The sequence below is a fragment of the Rattus norvegicus genome, chromosome 1 (assembly GCF_021556685.1).
Source record: "Rattus norvegicus strain SHRSP/BbbUtx chromosome 1, alternate assembly SHRSP_T2T, whole genome shotgun sequence".
Classification (NCBI taxonomy): Eukaryota; Metazoa; Chordata; class Mammalia; order Rodentia; family Muridae; genus Rattus; species Rattus norvegicus.
Window position 1 is genome coordinate 76380646 of NC_141534.1, and position 21539 is coordinate 76402184.

General features: G+C 42.2%; 1 protein-coding gene across 6 annotated transcripts in view; it reads right to left on the reverse strand.

The window, feature by feature from the left end:
• Lilrc2 (leukocyte immunoglobulin-like receptor, subfamily C, member 2) overlaps nucleotides 1-21539 on the reverse strand; it is a 42065-nt gene that overhangs the window by 12197 nt on the left and 8329 nt on the right. The window contains exon 6 of one of the 6 annotated variants that reach the window (XR_015642123.1): nucleotides 1746-5199. The exons of 2 other annotated variants lie outside the window; for them this stretch is intronic. The gene's annotated coding sequence lies outside the window, so the exon portion shown is untranslated. Of the gene's footprint in view, nucleotides 1-1745; nucleotides 5200-15593; nucleotides 15864-21539 lie in introns of those variants that run through there. 3 more of the 6 variants (XR_015642134.1, XR_015642121.1, XR_015642133.1) reach the window with 3 other exon arrangements.

Sequence of the window (21539 nt, forward strand, 5' to 3'; positions counted from 1 at the left end):
ATGTTAATTGAGAGTTTTGCTGGATACAGTAACCTGGGCTGGCATTTGTGTTCTCTTAGGGTCTGTATGACATCAGTCCAGGATCTTCTGGCCTTCATAGTTTCTGGCGAGAAGTCTGGTGTGATTCTGATAGGTCTGCCTTTATATGTTACTTGACCTTTTTCCCTTACTGCTTTTAATATTCTTTCTTTATTTTGTGCGTTTGGTGTTTTGACAATTATGTGACGGGAGGTGTTTCTTTTCTGGTCCAATCTATTTGGAGTTCTGTAGGCTTCTTGTATGCCTATGGGTATCTCTTTTTTTAGGTTAGGGAAGTTTTCTTCTATGATTTTGTTGAAGATATTTACTGGTCCTTTGAGCTGGGAGTCTTCACTCTCTTCTATACCTATTATCCTTAGGTTTGATCTTCTCATTGAGTCCTGGATTTCCTGTATGTTTTGGACCAGTAGCTTTTTCCGCTTTACATTATCTTTGACAGTTGAGTCAATGATTTCTATGGAATCTTCTGCTCCTGAGATTCTCTCTTCCATCTCTTGTATTCTGTTGGTGAAGCTTGTATCTACGGCTCCTTGTCTCTTCTTTTGGTTTTCTATATCCAGGGTTGTTTCCATGTGTTCTTTCTTGATTGCTTCTATTTCCATTTTTAATTCCTTCAACTGTTTGATTGTGTTTTCCTGGAATTCTTTCAGGGATTTTTGCCATTCCTCTCTGTAGGCTTCTACTTGTTTATTAATGATTTCCTGTGTTTCCCTAAGTGTGTTCATGTCTTTCTTGAAGTCCTCCAGCATCATGATCAAATATGATTTTGAAACTAGATCTTGCTTTTCTGGTGTGTTTGGATATTCCATGTTTGTTTTGGTGGGAGAATTGGGCTCCGATGATGGCATGCAGTCTTGGTTTCTGTTGCTTGGGTTCCTGCGCTTGCCTCTCGCCATCAGATTATCTCTAGTGTTACTTTGTTCTGCTTTTCTGACAGTGGCTAGACTGACCTATAAGCCTGTGTGTCAGGAGTGCTGTAGACCTGTTTTCCTCTCTTTCAGTCAGTTATGGGGACAGTGTGTTCTGCTTTCGGGCGTGTAGTTTTTCCTCTCTACCGGTCTTCAGCTGTTCCTGTGGGCCTGTGTCTTGAGTTCACCAGGCAGCTTTCTTGCAGCAGAAAATTTGGTCTTACCTGTGGTCCCGAGGCTCAGGTTCGATCGTGGCGTGCTGCCCAGGGGCTCTCTGTAGCGGCAGCAACCAGGAAGACCTGTGCCGCCCCTTCCGGGAGCTTCAGTGCACCAGGGTTCCAGATGGTCTTTGGCTTTTTCCTCTGGCGTCCGAGATGTGTGTGCAGGGAGCAGTCTCTTCTGGTTTCCCAGGCTTGTCTGCCTCTCTGAAGGTTTAGCTCTCCCTCCCACGGGATTTGGGTGCAGAGAACTGTTTATCCGGTCTGTTTCTTTCAGGTTCCGGCGGTGTCTCAGGCGCAGAGGTCCTGCCGCTCCTGGGCCCTCCCCCACGGGAGCCCAGAGGCCTTATACAGTTTCCTCTTGGGCCAGGGATGTGGGCAGGGGTGAGCAGTGTTGGTGGTCTCTTCCGCTCTGCAGCCTCAGGAGTGCCCACCTGACCAGGCGGTTGGGTCTCTCTCTCGCCGGGTCTGGGAGCAGAGAGCTGCTGCGAGCTTTTTGAATATATACTTTTGTAGTAGAATCTGATGATTTTTTTTTAATTCCCTCGGATTCTGTTGTTATGGCTCTCTTTTTATTTTTGATTTAGCTAATTTGGATACACTCTCTGTGCTCTCTGATTAGTCTGGCTAAGGGTTTATTTATCTTGTTTATTTTCTCAAAGAACCAGCTCCTGGTTTTGTTGATTTTTTTTGTATAGTCCTTTTTGTTTCTACTTGGTTGATTTCAGCCCTGAGTTTGATTATTTCCTGCCTTCTACTCCTCTTGGGTATATTTGCTTTGTTCTGTTCAAGAGATTTTAGGTGTACTGTCAAGCTGCTGATGTATGCTCTCTCCTGTTTCTTTTTACAGGCACTTAGAGCTATGAGCTTTCCTCTTAGTTTTGCTTTCATTGTGTTTCATAAGTTTGGGTATGTTATGCCTTCATTTTCAGTAAATTCTAAGTAGTCGTCAATTACTTTCTTTATTTCTTCCTTCACCAAGTTATCATGTTGCTCAACTTCCCTGTATATGTGTGCTTTCTGTCAATTTGTTGTTATTAAAGACCAAACTTATTCCATGTTGATCTAATAAGATGCATGGGATTATTTCTATTTTCCTGTATCTGTAGAGACCTGTTTTGTGACTGATTATATGGTCAGTTTTGGAGAAGGTACCATGAGGTGCTCAGAAGACGGTATATCCTTTTGCTTTAAGATAAAATGTTCTATAAATATCTTTTAAGTCCATTTGGTTCATAACTTCTTACTTTCTCTATGTCTCTGCTTAATTTCTGTTTCCATGATCTCTCCATTGATGAGAGTGTGGTGTTGAAATCTCCTACTATTATTGTGTCAGGTCCAATGTGTGATTTGAGCTTTAGAAAGGTTTCTTTTATGTATGTAGGTGCCCTCACATTTGGAGTATATATATTTAGGATTGAGAATTCATCGTGGTGAATTTTTCCTTTGATGAATATGAAGTGTAGTTCCTTATATTTTTTATGACTTTTAGATGAAAGTCTATTTTATTCGATATTAAAATGGCTATTCCAGCTTGTTTCTTTGGGCCATGTGCTTGGAAAATTGTTTTCCAGCCTTATACTCTGAGGTAGTGTCTGTCTTTGTCCTGAGGTATGGTTCCTATGGGCAGCAAAATGCTGGGTCCTCATTACATATCCAGTCAGTTAGTCTATGTCTTTTTATTGGGGAATTGAGTCCATTAATGTTAAGAGATATTAAGGAATAGTGATTGCTGCTTCCTGTTATTTTCTTTGTTCAAGGTGGAATTATGTTTGTGTGTCTCTCTTTTTGGGTTTTGTTGCAAGGAGATTAATTTCTTGTTTGTCTAGGCTTTAGTTTCCCTCCTTGTGTTGGAGTTTTCCATCTGTTACCCTTTATAGGGATGGATTTGTAGAATGATATTGTGTAAATTACCTTTTGTCATGGAATATCTTGGTTTCTCCATCTATGTTGAGTTTTGCTGGATATAGTAGCCTGGGCTGGCATTGGTGTTCTCTTAGGGTCTGTATGACATCTGCACAGGGTCTTCTGGCTTTCATAGTCTCTATAATTCTTATAGGTCTGCCTTTGTATGTTACTTGGCCTTTTTCCCTTACTGCTTTTAAAATTCTTTCTTTGTTTTGTGCTTTGTTTTGACTATTATATGACAGAAGGAATCTCTTTTCTGGTCTACTCTATTTGGAGTTCTGTATGGTTCATGTACATTTGTGGGCATCTCTTACTTCAGGTTGGGGAAGTTTTCATCTATAATTTTGTTGAAGATATTACTGGCCCTTTAAGTTGGAGTCTTCATTCTTTCTATACCTATTATCTTTAGGTTTGATCTTCTCATTGTGCACTGAATTTCCTGAATATTTTGGGCTAGGATCCTTTTGTGTTTTCCATTATCTTTCATAGTTGTCTTGATGTTTTCTGTGGTATCTTCTGCCCCTGAGATTCCCTCTTCTATTTCTTGTATTCTGTTGGTGATGCTTGCATCTATGACTCCTGATCTATTCCCTAGGTTTTCTATCTTCAGGGTATGTCTCCTTTTGTGCTTTTTTATTATTCCTATTTCCATTTTTAAATCCTAGACAGTTTTGTTCAATTCCTTCACCTGTTTGTGCTTTCCTATATTTCTTTAAGGGATTTTTGTGTTTCCTCTTTAAGGACTTTTACTTGTCTACTTGTGTTGTCCTGTATTTCTTTAAGGGAGTTATTTTTGTCCGTATAAAGTCCTCCATCATCATTATAAAATGTGATTTTAAACCTAAATCTTGCTTTTCCAGTGTGTTTGGATATCCATTATTTGCTTTGGTGGGAGAACTGGACTCTGATGATTCCAAATAGTCTTTTTCTGTTGCTTAGTTTCCTGTGCTTGCCTCATGCCGTCAGGTTGTCTCTGCTGTTAGCTTCTCTTGCTGTCTGTGACAGTGGCTTGACCCTCCTGTAGGCCTGTGTGTCAGCACTCCTGTAGACCTGTTTTCTTTCAGCCTGTTCTGAGGACAGAGAGCTATGCTCTCAGGCTTTTAGGCACTCCTGGCAACTGGCTTTCAGCTCTTGGCACAGGCAGAAACCTGAAGTGTCCTTCCCCAACAGCTCCTAGGTCCCTGCGCCCAGGGGGCACAGATGGCACTAGGTGATTTTCTCTTGGGTCAGGAATGTTGGCAAAAAGTAGTTGTCTCCTCTGAGTTCTCAGGAGTCTCCACACTTCTGAGGGTCCAGCTCTCTCCCCCATGGGATTTGGGTACAGGGGGCTGTTTGACTGATTTAGTTCAGGCAGAAACCAGCAGGTTCCTACCACTGACTGTTCCTATATTCCTGTGTCCAGAGGCACTATGCAGTTTCTTCTTGGGTCAGGGAAGTGAGCAGAAGTAGGCAGAAGTTGTGATTTGTCTTGTGGTCTCAGGATTGTCCTCACTTCTGGAAGTTCAGCTCTCTCCCCCCTGTGATTTGGGTACAGGGAGCTATGGGATGGGTTCAGTTCAGTTCCAAGCAAAGCCAGAAACTGGAAGTGTCCTGTCCCAGAGGATTTCTGCCTTTGTATGTACTGAGTCCACCAGCCAGGTCACTTGAAGCATAAAAGTTGGTCTTATCTCTGCTCTAAGGTGTGTAGGCATTCCTGGCAACAAGCTTTCAGCTCTTGGCACAGGTAGAAACCCAAAAGATCCTGCCCCTGTTTACTCCAAGGTCCCTGTGCCTAGGGGGCACAGATGACACAAGGTGATTTCCTCTTGGGTCAGGAATATGGGCAGAAAGTAGTTGTCTCCTCTGAGTTTTCAAGAGTGTCCACACTTCTGAGGTTCCAGTTCTCTCCCCCACAGTATTTGGGTGTATGGAACTGTGTGACCAGTTCAGTTCAGATCCAGGCGCATGCAGAAAACAGCAGGTTACTGCCGCTTACTGCCTCTATATTCCTGTCTCCAAAGGTACTATGCAGTTTCCTCTTGGGTCAGGAATGTGGGCAAAAGTGGGCAGAAGTGTTTTTGTCCTGTGGTCTCAGGATTGTCCACACATATCCCCACAATATTTTCAACCCACAATTTGTCTTGTCTCTAAAAAAAATGCAGTGACATAGATGACCAAAGACTGAAGGAATTACCAATCAATAACTGGCCCAACTTGAGATCCATCCCATGGGTAAGCACCAATTCCTGACACTACTAGTGATTATCTGCTTGATTGAAAACAGGAACCTAACGTAACTATCCTCTGAGAGGCTTCACACAGCAGCTGACTGACCCAGATGCAGAAACCCACATCCAAACATTTCTGGAGCTTGGGGACTCTTATGGAAGATTTGGGGGAAAGACTGGCAGGACTGAGGGCCCCAGAGTGAATAGAAACTCCACAGGAAGATCAACAGAGTGAATTAACCTGAACCCTTGAGATCTCTTAGAGACTGAGCCACAAACAAAAAACAGCCACCATTAGAACAAAGCCCCTAGCACATATGTAGCAGATGTGAAGCTTAGTATTCATGTGGGTCCCCCAACAACTGGAATGGGGCTGACCCTAATGCTGTTGCCTCTCTGTGGAATCCATTCCCCTAATGGGACTGTATTTTCAGGACTCAGTGAAAGTGGATAAACTTAGTTCTGCAGAGAATTGATATGCCATGGTGGTGGTAGTGGTAGGGGTTGGTCAGGATGGGGGGAATACTCATGATGAGCCCTGCCTTCTCACAGGAAAAAAAGGAGAGGGGGGCAGCAGCCATGATGTAAAATGAATGTTAATTAATGGAAAATAAAAGGATAAATAAAATATTTTAAAGGATTCCCAACCTTGCTGATCCCCACCTGCAGCTCATTACTCCCAAACCCCGTGGGAGAGAGAGCTCACAGCCCGGACAGGTAGGCACTCCTGAGACTGCAGAGCAGAAGAGATCACCAACACTACCCACCCCTGCCCACATCCCTGGCCCAAGAGGAAACTGTATACGGACTTTGGGATCTGGTAGATAAGGGCACTGGAGCTGCAGGTCCAATGTGCCCAAGACACCACCGGAACCTGAAGGGACCTACCAGATCAACAGTTTCCTGTGCCCAAATCCCCTGGGAAGGAGAGCTAAACCTTCAGAGAGGCAGAAAAGCCTGGAAAGCTAGAAGAGACTACACTCTGCCCACATTTCTGACTCCAGAGGAAAACACCAAACGCCATCTGGGACCCTGGTGCACAGGGGATACCGGTAAGGGCGGTGCAGGTCCTCCTGGTGGCTGCACTCATGGAGAGCTCATAAGCAACACCCCACGAGCAAACTTGAGCCTCAGGACCACAGGTAAGACCAATTTCCTGCTCCAAATGACCTGCCTGGTGAACTCAGGACACAGGCCCACAGGAACAGATGAAGACCTGTATATAGGAAAAACTACACACCCGAAAGCAGAACACTCTGTTACCATAACTGGCTGAAAGAAAACAGGAAAACAGGTCTACAGCACTCCTGACACAGAGGCTTATAGGACACTCTACCTACTGTCAGAAATACCAGAACAAAGTAACACCAGAGATAATCTGATGGCAAGAGGCAAGCCCAGGAACTCAAGCAACAGAAACCAAGACTACATGGCATCATTGGAGCCCAATTCTCCCACCAAAGCAAACACTGAATATCCAAACACACCAGAAAAGCAAGATCTAGATTTAAAATCATATTTGATCATGATACTGGAGGACTTCAAGAAACACATGAAGAACTCCCCCAGAGAAACACAGGAAAACATAAATAAACAGGGAGAAGCCTACAGAGAGGATTCACAAAAATCACTGAATAAATTCCAGGAAAACACAATCAAACAGTTAAAGGAATTAAAAATGGAAATAGAGGCAATCAGGAAAGACACAGGGAAACAACCCTGGATATAAAAAAAAACAAAGGAAGAGACTAGGAGCCGTAGTTACAAGCATAACCAACAGAATACAAGAGATAGAAGAGAGAATCTCAGAAACAGAAGATTCCATAGAAATCATCGACACAACTGTCAAAGATAATGTAAAAGGGAAAAGGCTAATAGTCCAAAACATACAGGAAATTCAGGACTCAATGAGAAGAACAAAGCTAAGGATAATAGGTATAGAAGAAAGTGAAGACTCCCAGCTCAAAGGACCAGTAAATATCTCCAACAAAATCATAGCAGAAAATTTCCCTAACCTAAAGAAAGAGATGCCCATAAGCACACAAAAAGCCTGCAGAACTCCAAACAGATTGGACCAGAAAAGAAACTTCTCCTGTCACATAATAGTCAAAACACGAAACGAAAAAAATAAAGAAAGAATATTAAAAGCAGTAAGGGAAAAAAGTCAAGTAACATATAAAGGCAGAACTATCAGAATCACACCAGACTTCTCCCCAGAGACTATGAAAGCCAGAAGATGCTGGACAGATGTCATACAGACCCTAAGAGAACACAAATGCCAGCCCAGGTTACTGTATCTGCAAAACTCTCAATTAGATGGAGAAACCAAGATATTCCATGACAAAACCAAATTTACACAATATCTTTCTACAAATCCAGCACTACAAAGGATAATGAATGGTAAAGCCCAACATAAGGAGGCAAGCTATACCCTAGAAGAAGCAAGACACTAATCGTCTTGGCAACAAAACAAAGAGAAGAAAAGCACACAAACATAACCTCACATCCAAATATGAATATAACAGGAAGCATTAATCACTATTGCTTAATATCTCTCAACATCAATGGCCTCAACTCCCCAATAAAAAGGCATAGATTAACAAACTGGATACGCAACGAGGACCCTGCATTCTGCTGCCTACAAGAAACACACCTCAGAGACAAAGACAGACACTACCTCAGAGTGAAAGGCTGGAAAACAACTTTCCAAGCAAATGGGCAGAAGAAGCAAGCTGGAGTAGCCATTCTAATATCAAATAAAATCAATTTTCAACTAAAAGTCATCAAAAAAGATAAGGAAGGACACTTCATATTCATCAAAGGAAAAATCCACCAAGATGAACTCTCAATCCTAAATATCTATGCCCCAAATACAAGGGCACCTACATACGTAAAAGAAACCTTACTGAAGCTCAAAACACACATTGCACCTCACACAATAATAGTAGGAGACTTCAACATCCCACTCTCATCAATGGACAGATCATGGAAACAGAAATTAAACAGAGACGTAGACAGACTAAGAGAACTCATGAGCCAAATGGACTTAACAGATATTTATATAACATGCTATCCTAAAGCAAAAGGTTATACCTTCTTCTCAGCTCCTAATGGTACTTTCTCCAAAATTGACCATATAATTGGTCAAAAAACGGGCCTCAACAGGTACAGAAAGATAGAAATAATCCCATGAGTGCTATCGGACCACCACGGCCTAAAACTGGTCTTCAATATCAATAAGGGAAGAATGCCCACATATACGTGGAAATTGAACAATGCTCTACTCAATGATAACCTGGTCAAGGAAGAAATAAAGAAAGAAATTAAAAACTTTTTAGAATTTAATGAAAATGAAGGTACAACATATCCAAACTTATGGGACACAATGAAAGCTGTGCTAAGAGGAAAACTCATAGCGCTGAGTGCCTGCAGAAAGAAACAGAAAAGAGCATATGTCAGCAGCTTGACAGCACACCTAAAAGCTCTAGAACAAAAAGAAGCAAATACACCCACGAGGAGTAAAAGGCAGGAAATAATCAAACTCAGAGCTGAAATCAACCAAGTAGAAACAAAAAGGACCATAGAAAGAATCAACAGAACCAAAAGTTGGTTCTTTGAGAAAATCAACAAGATAGATTAAACCCTTAGCCAGACTAACGAGAGGACACAGAGAGTGTATCCAAATTAACAAAATCAGAAATGAAAAGGGAGACATTACTACAGAATCAGAGCAAATTCAAGAAATCATCAGATCTTACTACAAAAGCCTATATTCAAAAAAACTTGAAAATCTACAGGAAATGGACATTATCCCAGACACATAACAGGTACCGAAGTTAAATCAGAAACAGATAAACCAGTTAAACAACCCCATAACTCCTAAGGAAATAGAAGCAGTCATTAAAGATCTCCCAACCAAAAAGAGCCCAGGTCCAGACGGGTTTAGTGCAGAATTCTATCAAACCTTCATAGAAGACCTCATACCAATATTACCCAAACTATTCCACAAAATTGAAACACTTGGATCACTACCGAATTCCTTCTATGAAGCCACAATTCCTCTTATACCTAAACCACACAAAGACCCAACAAAGAAAGAGAACTTCAGACCAATTTCCCTTATGAATATCGACGCAAAAATACTCAATAAAATTCTGGCAAACCGAATCCAAGAGCACATCAAAACAATCATCCACCATGACCAAGTAGGCTTCATCCCAGGCATGCAGGGATGGTTTAATATACGGAAAACCATCAACGTGATCCATCATATAAACAAACTGAAAGAACAGAACCACATGATCATTTCATTAGATGCTGAGAAAGCATTTGACAAAATTCAACACCCCTTCATGATAAAAGTCCTGGAAAGAATAGGAATTCAAGGCCCATACCTAAACATAGTAAAAGCCATATAAAGCAAACCAGTTGCTAACATTAAACTAAATGGAGAGAAACTTGAAGCAATCCCACTAAAATCAGGGACTAGACAAGGCTGCCCACTCTCTCCCTACTTATTCAATATAGTTCTTGAAGTTCTAGCCAGAGCAATCAGACAACAAAAGGAGATCAAGGGGATACAGATCGGAAAAGAAGAGGTCAAAATATCACTATTTGCAGATGACATGATAGTATATTTAAGTGATCCCAAAAGTTCCACCAGAGAACTACTAAAGCTGATAAACAACTTCAGCAAAGTGGCTGGGTATAAAATTAACTCAAATAAATCAGTTGCCTTCCTCTATACAAAAGAGAAACAAGCCGAGAAAGAAATTAGGGAAACGACACCCTTCATAATAGACCCAAATAATATAAAGTACCTCGGTGTGACTTTAACCAAGCAAGTAAAAGATCTGTACAATAAGAACTTCAAGACACTGAAGAAAGAAATTGAAGAAGACCTCAGAAGATGGAAAGATCTCCCATGTTCATGGATTGGCAGGATTAATATAGTAAAAATGGCCATTTTACCAAAAGCAATCTACAGATTCAATGCAATCCCCATCAAAATACCAATCCAATTCTTCAAAGAGTTAGACAGAACAATTTGCAAATTCATCTGGAATAACAAAAAACCCAGGATAGCTAAAACTATCCTCAACAATAAAAGGACTTCAGGGGGAATCACTATCCCTGAACTCAAGCAGTATTACAGAGCAATAGTGATAAAAACTGCATGGTATTGTACAGAAACAGACAGATAGACCAATGGAATAGAATTGAAGACCCAGAAATGAACCCACACACCTATGGTCACTTGATTTTTGACAAAGGAGCCAAAACCATCCAATGGAAAAAAGATAGCATTTTCAGCAAATGGTGCTGGTTCAACTGGAGGGCAACATGTAGAAGAATGCAGATCGATCCATGCTTATCACCCTGTACAAAGCTTAAGTCCAAGTGGATCAAGGACCTCCACATCAAACCAGACACACTCAAACTAATAGGAGAAAAACTAGGGAAGCATCTGGAACACATGGGCACTGGAAAAAATTTCCTGAACAAAACACCAATGGCTTATGCTCTAAGATCAAGAATCGACAAATGAGATCTCATAAAACTGCAAAGCTTCTGTAAGGCAAAAGACACGGTGGTTAGGACAAAACGGCAACCAACAGATTGGGAAAAGATCTTTACCAATCCTACAAGAGAGAGGCCTTATATCCAAAATATACAAAGAACTCAAGAAGTTAGACCGCAGGGAGACAAATAACCCTATTAAAAAAATGGGGTTCAGAGCTAAACAAAGAATTCACAGCTGAGGAATGCCGAATGGCTGAGAAACACCTAAAGAAAGGTTCAACATCTTTAGTCATAAGGGAAATGCAAATCAAAACAACCCTGAGATTTCACCTCACACCAGTGAGAATGGCTAAGATCAAAAACTCAGTGACAGCAAATCCTGGCGAGGATGCTGAGATCGAGGAACACTCCTCCATTGTTGGTGGGATTGCAGACTTCTGGAAATCAGTCTGGAGATTCCGCAGAAAATTGGATATTGAACTACCTCAGGACCCAGCTATACCTCTCTTGGGCATATACGCAAAAGATGCCCCAACATGTAACAAAGACACATGCTCCACTATGTTCATAGCAGCCTTATTTATAATAGCCAGAAGCTGGAAAGAACCCAGATGCCCTTCAACAGAGAAATGGATATAGAAAATGTGGTACATCTACACAATGGAATATTACTCAGCTATCAAAAGCAAAGACTTTATGAAATTCATAGGCAAATGGATGGAACTGGAAAATATCATCCTGAGTGAGGTAACCCAATCACAGAAAAATACACATGGTATGCACTCATTGATAAGTGGCTATTAGCCCAAGTGATTGAATTACCCTAGATGCATAGAACACATGAATCTCAAGACGGATGATCAAAATGCGAATGCTTCACTCCTTCTTTAAAAGGGGAACAAGAATACCCTTGGCAAAGAATAGGGAGGCAAAGATTAAAACAGAGGTAGAAGGAACACCCATTCAGACCCTGCCCCACATGTGACCCATACATATACAGCCACCCAATTAGACAAGATGGATGAAGCAAAGAAGTGCAGGCCAACAGGAACCTGACGTAGATCTCTCCTGAGAGCCACAGCCAGAATACAGCAAATACATAGGCGAATGCCAGCAGCAAACCACTGAACTGAGAATAGGACCCCCGTTGAAAGAATCAGAAAGGACTGGAAGAGCTTGAAGGGGCTCGAGACACCATATTAACAACAGTGCCAACCAACCAGAGGTTCTAGGGACTAAGCCACTACCCAAAGTCTATACATGGACTGACCCTGGACTCTGACCTCATAGGTAGCAATGAATATCCTAGTAAGAGCACCAGTGGAAGGGGAAGCCCTTGGTCCTGCTAAGACTGAACCCCCAGTGAACGTGGTTTTTGGGAGGAGGGCGGTAATGGGGGGAGGATGGGGATGGGAACACCCGTAAAGAAGCGAAGGGAGAGAGGTTAGGGGGATGTTGGCCCAGAAACCGGGAAAGGGAATAACATTCGAAATGTAAATAAGAAATACTCAAGTTAATAAAAAAAAATATTTTTAAAGGAATGACTCTTAACAGCTTTTCTTGTTTATTCCTGAAAAGAAGGACTTGGTGAATTTAATCAATTCCAGAGGCTTCCTGGAGATTGAGTTGTTTATCTTCTGGGTTAAGAAGAGTCCATGCAGGCTGGAATATTTCAATCGCAGAGGAAATGGATAGCAAAGATTGAGCTAGAAACTATAGGAGCTTTAAACTATCAACGCTTGCCCCAGTAACACAATTTCTTCAACAAGGCCAAACCTCCTAAGTACCCCCAAATATCACAACCAAATGAGAACCAAGTATTGAAATGTCTGGGGCTATCAGAGTCATCTCATTCAAGCCACAATACTATCCCAATTGGGCAGCAGCTCTCTGCTCCCAAACCCAGTGGGAGAGAGACCTCACCACCTGGTCAGGTGGGCACTCCTGAGGCTGCAGAGTGGAGGAGACCACCAACACTGCCCACCCCTGCCCACATCCCTGGCCCAAAAGGAAACTGTATAAGGCTTCTGGGTTCCCGTAGGGGAGGGCCCAGGAGCGGCAGGACCTCTGCGCCCTGAGACACCGCCGGAACCTGAAGGAAACAGACCGGATAAACAGTTCTCTGCACCCAAATCCCGTGGGAGGGAGAGCTGAACCTTCAGAGAGGCGGGCGCGCCTGGGAGGCCAGAAGAGACTGCACTCTGCGCACGTCCAGACGCCAGAGGAAAACACCAAACGCCATCTGGAACCCTGGTGCACGGAGGCTCCCGGAAAGAGCGGCGCAGATCTTCCCGGTTGCTGCCGCCACGGAGAGGACTTAGGCAGTACCCCACGAGCAAACTTGAGCCTTGGAACCACAGGTAGGACCAACTTTTCCCCTGCAAGAAACCTGCCTGGTGAACTCAGGACACACAGAGGCAAAATTCCTCTAGGACCGGGCACTTCCTGTGTTTACCGGAAGTCCCACACCCTCGGATCCCGGCCTGCAGCAGCTCTCTGCTCCCAAACACCGTGGGAGAGAGACCTCACCACCTGGTCAGGTGGGCACTCCTGAGGCTGCAGAGTGGAGGAGACCACCAACACTGCCCACCCGTACCCACATCCCTGGCCCAAGAGGCAACTGTATAAGGCCTCTGGGTTCCCATAGGGGAGGGCCCAGGAGCGGCAGGACCCCTGCGCCTGAGACACCGCCGGAACCTGAAGGAAACAGACCGGATAAACAGTTCTCTGCACCCAAATCTCGTGGGAGGGAGAGCTAAACCTTCAGAGGCAGACACGCCTGGGAAACCAGAAGAGACTGCACTCTGCGCATGTCCAGACGCCAGAGGAAAACACCAAACGCCATCTGGAAGCCTAGTGCACGGAGGCTCCCGGAAAGAGCGGCGCAGATCTTCCTGGTTGCTGCCGCCACGGAGAGGACATAGGCAGTACCCCACGAGCAAACTTGAGCCTTGGAACCACAGGTAGGACCAACTTTTCCCCTGCAAGAAACCTGCCTGGTGAACTCAAGACACAGGCCCACAGGAACAGCTGAAGACCTGTAGAGAGGAAAAACTACAGGCCCGATAGCAGAACACTGTCCCCATAACTGGCTGAAAGAAAACAGGAAAACAGGTCTACAGCACTCCTGACACACAGGCTTATAGGACAGTCTAGCCACTGTCAGAAATAGCAGAACAAAGTAACACTAGAGATAATCTGATGGCGAGAGGCAAGCGCAGGAACCCAAGCAACAGAAACCAAGACTACATGGCATCATCGGAGCCCAATTCTCCCACCAAAATAAACATGGAATATCCAAACACACCAGAAAAGCAAGATCTAGTTTCAAAATCGTATTTGATCATGATGCTGGAGGACTTCAAGAAAGACATGGAGAACTCCCTTAGAGAACAAGTAGAAGCCTACAGAGAGGAATCGCAAAAATGCCTGAAAGAATTCCAGGAAAACATAAATAAACAAGTAGAAACCCATAGAGAGGAGACACAAAAATCCCTGAAAGAATTCCAGGAAAACACAATCAAACAGTTGAAGGAATTAAAAATGGAAATAGAAGCAATCAAGAAAGAACACATGGAAACAACCCTGGACATAGAAAATCAAAAGAAAAGACAAGGAGCTGTAGATACAAGCTTCACCAACAGAATACAAGAGATGGAAGAGAGAATCTCGGGAGCAGAAGATTCCATAGAAATCATCGACTCAACTGTCAAAGATAATGTAAATCAGAAAAAGCTACTGGTCCAAAACATACAGGAAATCCAGGACTCAATGAGAAGATCAAACCTAAGGATAATAGGTATAGAAGAGAGTGAAGACTCCCAGCTCAAAGGACCAGTAAATATCTTCAACAAAATCATAGAAGAAAACTTCCCTAACCTAAAAAAAGAGATACCCATAGGCATACAAGAAGCCTACAGAACTCCAAATAGATTGGACCAGAAAAGAAACACCTCCCGTCACATAATAGTCAAAACACCAAACGCACAAAATAAAGAAAGAATATTAAAAGCAGTAAGGGAAAAAGGTCAAGTAACATATAAAGGCAGACCTATCAGCATCACACCAGACTTTTCGCCAGAAACTATGAAGGCCAGAAGATCCTGGACAGATGTCACACAGACCCTAAGAGAATACAAATGCCAGCCCAGATTACTGTATCCTGCAAAACTCTCAATTAACATAGATGGAGAAACCAAGATATTCCATGACAAAGCCAAATTTACACAATATCTTTCTACAAATCCAGCACTACAAAGGATAATAAAGGGTAAAGCCCAACATAAGGAGGCAAGCTATACCCTAGAAGAAGCAAGAAACTAATCGTCTTGGCAACAAAACAAAGAGAAGAAAAGCACACAAACATAACCTCACATCCAAATATGAATATAACAGGAAGCAATAATCACTATTCCTTAATATCTCTCAACATCAATGGCCTCAACTCCCCAATAAAAAGACATAGATTAACAAACTGCATACGCAATGAGGACCCTGCATTCTGCTGCCTACAGGAAACACACCTCAGAGACAAAGACAGACACTACCTCAGAGTGAAAGGCTGGAAAACAACTTTCCAAGCAAGTGGTCAGAAGAAGCAAGCTGGAGTAGCCATTCTAATATCAAATAAAATCAATTTTCAATTAAAAGTCATCAAAAAAGATAAGGAAGGACACTTCATATTCATCAAAGGAAAAATCCACCAAGATGAACTCTCAATCCTCATCTTCGGTTGGTTTATATACAAGTGTGCAATTTCTAGGCTTGAAAGTAAAATGATGCTATCTGGTGCTGGATAGAGGAGCCTTATTTTTTATTATGGCAGCTTGCTATTTTTGTAACATGGTGATTTGGTTGAACACAATAAAGTACAGTAGTAACTGAAAAAAAAATAAAGAACATCCTATTTCAGAGATGGAGTCTAGAGAGGTAGCGCCTAGGTTTAGGGGACTGGCTGCTCTTCCAATTCCCAGCACCCACAAGGCCGCTCGTGCCGTCTGTAACTCCATTTCTAGGTGATGCAACAGATGATGCAGTTCAAGAAAAAATGCATGTAAAATCTGAAAAAGAAATCATTTTTATAAAGGTCATATCGATTATTTTGTGATAAACGTAAGAAAACATTTTTTAAAAATAAAAAAAAAAAAGACAAAAGCTAACAGACTGAACATGCCAACAAGATCCAGCATTTTGCTCTGTACCAGAAACTCACTTCAATAACAAAGACAGACACTATCTCAGCGGAAGGGATGGAAAAAGAAATACCAAGCAAACGGTCCTAAGAAACAAGCTGGAGTTGCCATCCTAATATCCAGTAAAATAGACTTTCAATCAAAACTTATCAAGTTTGATGAGGAAGGACACTTCATATTCATCAAAGGGAAAATCCACCAAGAAAAGTCTCAATTCTGAACATTTATCCGCCAAATGCAAGGACACCTACACTCATAAGAGAAACTTTACTAAAGCTCAAAACACACATTGAACCATGCACAATAGTAGTGGGAGACTTCAGCACCCCACTCTCACCAATGGACAAGTCATTGAAACAGAAACTAAACAAAGACACAGTGAAACTAATAGAAGTTAAGAATAAAATGGATATCTACAGAACATTTCACCCTAAAACAAAAGAATACACCTTCTTCTCAGCACTTCATGGTACCTTCTCCAAAACTCACCATATAGTTGGTCCCAAAACAACTCTCAACTAATACAAGAAGATTGAAATAATGCCATGCACCCTGTCAGACCACCATGGCCTAAGACTTGTCTTCAATAACAGCAAAAACAACATGAAGCCCACATGCATGTGGAAATGGAACAAGTCTCTACTCAATGATAATTTGGTCAGAGAAGAAGCAAAGAAAGAAATTAAAGACTTCCTGGAATTTAATGAAACTGTTGACATATCATACCCAAATTTATGGGACACAATGAAACCAGTGCTAAGAGGAAAATTCATAGCACTAAGTGCCCTTGTAAAGAAACTGGAGAGATCTTATCTTAGCAACTCAACAACACTGAGAGCTCTAAAACAAAAAGAAGCAAACTCACCCAAGAGTAGTAGAAGGCAGGAAACAGTTAAACTCAGGATTGAAATCAACCAAATAAAGAGAATGATACAAAGAAAAAAAAAGAGTTATATTTTTTAGTTTGTCACTTTTTTTTTCCTTTTTAGCAGCTCAACAATGAGCAGAATCATTAAAAATTTAACAAGAGGCAGACAAGCCTGGGAAACCAGAAGAGACTGCTCCCTGCACACACATCTCGGACGCCAGAGGAAAAAGCCAAAGACCATCTGGATCCCTGGTGCACTGAAGCTCCCGGAAGGGGCGGCACAGGTCTTCCTGGTTGCTGCAGAGAGCCCCTGGGCAGCACCCCACGAGCGAACTTGAGCCCCGGGACCAGAGGTAAGACCAAATTTTCCGCTGCAAGAAAGCTGCCTGGTGAGCTTGGGACAAACGGAAGCAGAATTTCTCTAGGACCGGGCACGTGCTGTGTTTACCGGAAGTCCCACACCCGCGGATCCCAGCCCGCAGCAGCTCTCTGCTCCCAGACCCGGTGAGAGAGAGACCCAACCGCCTGGTCAGGTGGGCACTCCTGAGGCTGCAGAGCGGAAGAGACCACCAACACTGCTCACCCCTGCCCACATCCCTGGCCCAAGAGGAAACTGTATAAGGCCTCTGGGCTCCCGTGGGGGAGGGCCCAGGAGCGGCAGGACCCCTGCCAGAGACACCGCTGGACCCGGAAGGAAACAGACCGGATAAACAGTTCTCTGCACCCAAATCCCGTGGGAGGGAGAGCTAAACCTTCAGAGAGGCAGACAAGCCTGGGAAACCAGAAGAGACTGCTCCCTGCACACACATCTCGGACGCCAGAGGAAAAAGCCAAAGACCATCTGGAACCCTGGTGCACTGAAGCTCCCGGAAGGGGCGGCACAGGTCTTCCTGGTTGCTGCCTCTGCAGAGAGCCCCTGGGCAGCACCCAACGAGCGAACCTGAGCCTCGGGACCACAGGTAAGACCAAATTTTCTGCTGCAAGAAAGCTGCCTGGTGAACTCAAGACACAGGCCCACAGGAACAGCTGAAGACCTGTAGAGAGGAAAAACTACACGCCTGAAAGCAGAACACTCTGTCCCCATAACTGACTGAAAGAGAGGAAAACAGGTCTACCGCACTCCTGACACACAGGCTTATAGGACAGTCTAGCCACTGTCAGAAATAGCAGAACAAAGTAACACTAGAGATAATCTGATGGCGAGAGGCAAGCGCAGGAACCCAAGCAACAGAAACCAAGACGACATGGCATCATCGGAGCCCAATTCTCCCACCAAAACAAACATGGAATATCCAAACACACCAGAAAAGCAAGATCTAGTTTCAAAATCATATTTGATCATGATGCTGGAGGACTTCAAGAAAGACATGAACACACTTAGGGAAACACAGGAAAACATTAATAAACAAGTAGAAGCCTACAGAGAGGAATCGCAAAAATCCCTGAAAGAATTCCAGGAAAACACAATCAAACAGTTGAAGGAATTAAAAATGGAAATAGAAGCAATCAAGAAAGAACACATGGGAACAACCCTGGATATAGAAAACCAAAAGAAGAGACAAGGAGCTGTAGATACGAGCTTCACCAACAGAATACAAGAGATGGAAGAGAGAATCTCAGGAGCAGAAGATTCCATAGAAATCATTGACTCAACTGTCAAAGATAATGTAAAGCGGAAAAAGCTACTGGTCCAAAACATACAGGAAATCCAGGACTCAATGAGAAGATCAAACCTAAGGAAAATAGGTATAGAAGAGAGTGGAGACTCCCAGCTCAAAGGACCAGTAAATATCTTCAACAAAATCATAGAAGAAAACTTCCCTAACCTAAAAAAAGAGATACCCATAGGCATACAAGAAGCCTACAGAACTCCAAATAGATTGGACCAGAAAAGAAACACCTCCCGTCACATAATAGTCAAAACACCAAACGCACAAAATAAAGAAAGAATATTAAAAGCAGTAAGGGAAAAAGGTCAAGTAACATATAAAGGGAGACCTATCAGAATCACACCAGACTTCTCGCCAGAAACTATGAAGGCCAGAAGATCCTGGACTGATGTTATACAGACCCTAAGAGAACACAAATGCCAGCCCAGGTTACTGTATCCAGCAAAACTCTCAATTAAATTGATGGAGAAACCAAGATATTCCATGACAAAACCAAATTTACACAATATCTTTCTACAAATCCAGCACTACAAAGGATAATAAATGGTAAAGCCCAACATAAGGAGGCAAGCTATACCCTAGAAGAAGCAAGAAACTAATCGTCTTGGCAACAAAACAAAGAGAATGAAAGCACACAAACATAACCTCACATCCAAATATGAATATAACAGGAAGCAATAATCACTATTCCTTAATATCTCTCAATATCAATGGCCTCAACTCCCCAATAAAAAGACATAGATTAACAAACTGGATACGCAACGAGGACCCTGCATTCTGCTGCCTACAGGAAACACACCTCAGAGACAAAGACAGACACTACCTCAGAGTGAAAGGCTGGAAAACAACTTTCCAAGCAAATGGGCAGAAGAAGCAAGCTGGAGTAGCCATTCTAATATCAAATAAAATCAATTTTCACTTAAAAGTCATCAAAAAAGATAAGGAAGGACACTTCATATTCATCAAAGGAAAAATCAACCAAGATGAACTCTCAATCCTAAATATCTATGCCCCAAATACAAGGGCACCGACATACGTAAAAGAAACCTTACTAAAGCTCAAAACACACATTGCACCTCACACAATAATAGTGGGAGATTTGAACACCCCACTCTCATCAATGGACAGATCATGGAAACAGAAATTAAACAGTGATGTCGACAGACTAAGAGAAGTCATGAGCCAAATGGACTTAACGGATATTTATAGAACATTCTATCCTAAAGCAAAAGGATATACCTTCTTCTCAGCTCCTCATGGTACTTTCTCCAAAATTGACCATATAATTGGTCAAAAAACGGGCCTCAACAGGTACAAAAAGATAGAAATAATCCCATGCGTGCTATCGGACCACCACGGCCTAAAACTGGTCTTCAATAACAATAAGGGAAGAATGCCCACATATACGTGGAAATTGAACAATGCTCTACTCAATGATAACCTGGTCAAGGAAGAAATAAAGAAAGAAATTAAAAACTTTTTAGAATTTAATGAAAATGAAGATACAACATACTCAAACTTATGGGACACAATGAAAGCTGTGCTAAGAGGAAAACTCATAGCGCTGAGTGCCTGCAGAAAGAAACAGGAAAGAGCATATGTCAGCAGCTTGACAGCACACCTAAAAGCTCTAGAACAAAAAGAAGCAAATACACCCAGGAGGAGTAGAAGGCAGGAAATAATCAAACTCAGAGCTGAAATCAACCAAGTAGAAACAAAAAGGACCATAGAAAGAATCAACAGAACCAAAAGTTGGTTCTTTGAGAAAATCAACAAGATAGATAAACCCTTAGCCAGACTAACAAGAGGACACAGAGAGTGCGTCCAAATTAACAAAATCAGAAATGAAAAGGGAGACATAACTACAGATTCGGAGGAAATTCAAAAAGTCATCAGATCTTACTATAAAAACCTATATTCAACAAAATTTGAAAATCTTCAGGAAATGGACAATTTCCTAGACAGATACCAGGTATCGAAGTTAAATCAGGAACAGATAAACCAGTTAAACAACCCCATAACTCCTAAGGAAATAGAAGCAGTCATTAAAGGTCTCCCAACCAAAAAGAGCCCAGGTCCAGACGGGTTTAGTGCAGAATTCTATCAAACCTTCATAGAAGACCTCATACCAATATTATCCAAACTATTCCACAAAATTGAAACAGATGGAGCCCTACCGAATTCCTTCTACGAAGCCACAATTACTCTTATACCTAAACCACACAAAGGCACAACAAAGAAAGAGAACTTCAGACCAATTTCCCTTATGAATATCGACGCAAAAATACTCAATAAAATTCTGGCAAACCGAATTCAAGAGCACATCAAAACAATCATCCACCATGATCAAGTAAGCTTCATCCCAGGCATGCAGGGATGGTTTAATATACGGAAAACCATCAACGTGATCCATTATATAAACAAACTGAAAGAACAGAACCACATGATCATTTCATTAGATGCTGAGAAAGCATTTGACAAAATTCAACACCCCTTCATGATAAAAGTCCTGGAAAGAATAGGAATTCAAGGCCCATACCTAAACATAGTAAAAGCCATATAAAGCAAACCAGTTGCTAACATTAAACTAAATGGAGAGAAACTTGAAGCAATCCCACTAAAATCAGGGACTAGACAAGGCTGCCCACTCTCTCCCTACTTATTCAATATAGTTCTTGAAGTTCTAGCCAGAGCAATCAGACAACAAAAGGAGATCAAGGGGATACAGATCGGAAAAGAAGAGGTCAAAATATCACTATTTGCAGATGACATGATAGTATATTTAAGTGATCCCAAAAGTTCCACCAGAGAACTACTAAAGCTGATAAACAACTTCAGCAAAGTGGCTGGGTATAAAATTAACTCAAATAAATCAGTTGCCTTCCTCTATACAAAAGAGAAACAAGCCGAGAAAGAAATTAGGGAAACGACACACTTCATAATAGACCCAAATAATATAAAGTACCTCGGTGTGACTTTAACCAAGCAAGTAAAAGATCTGTACAA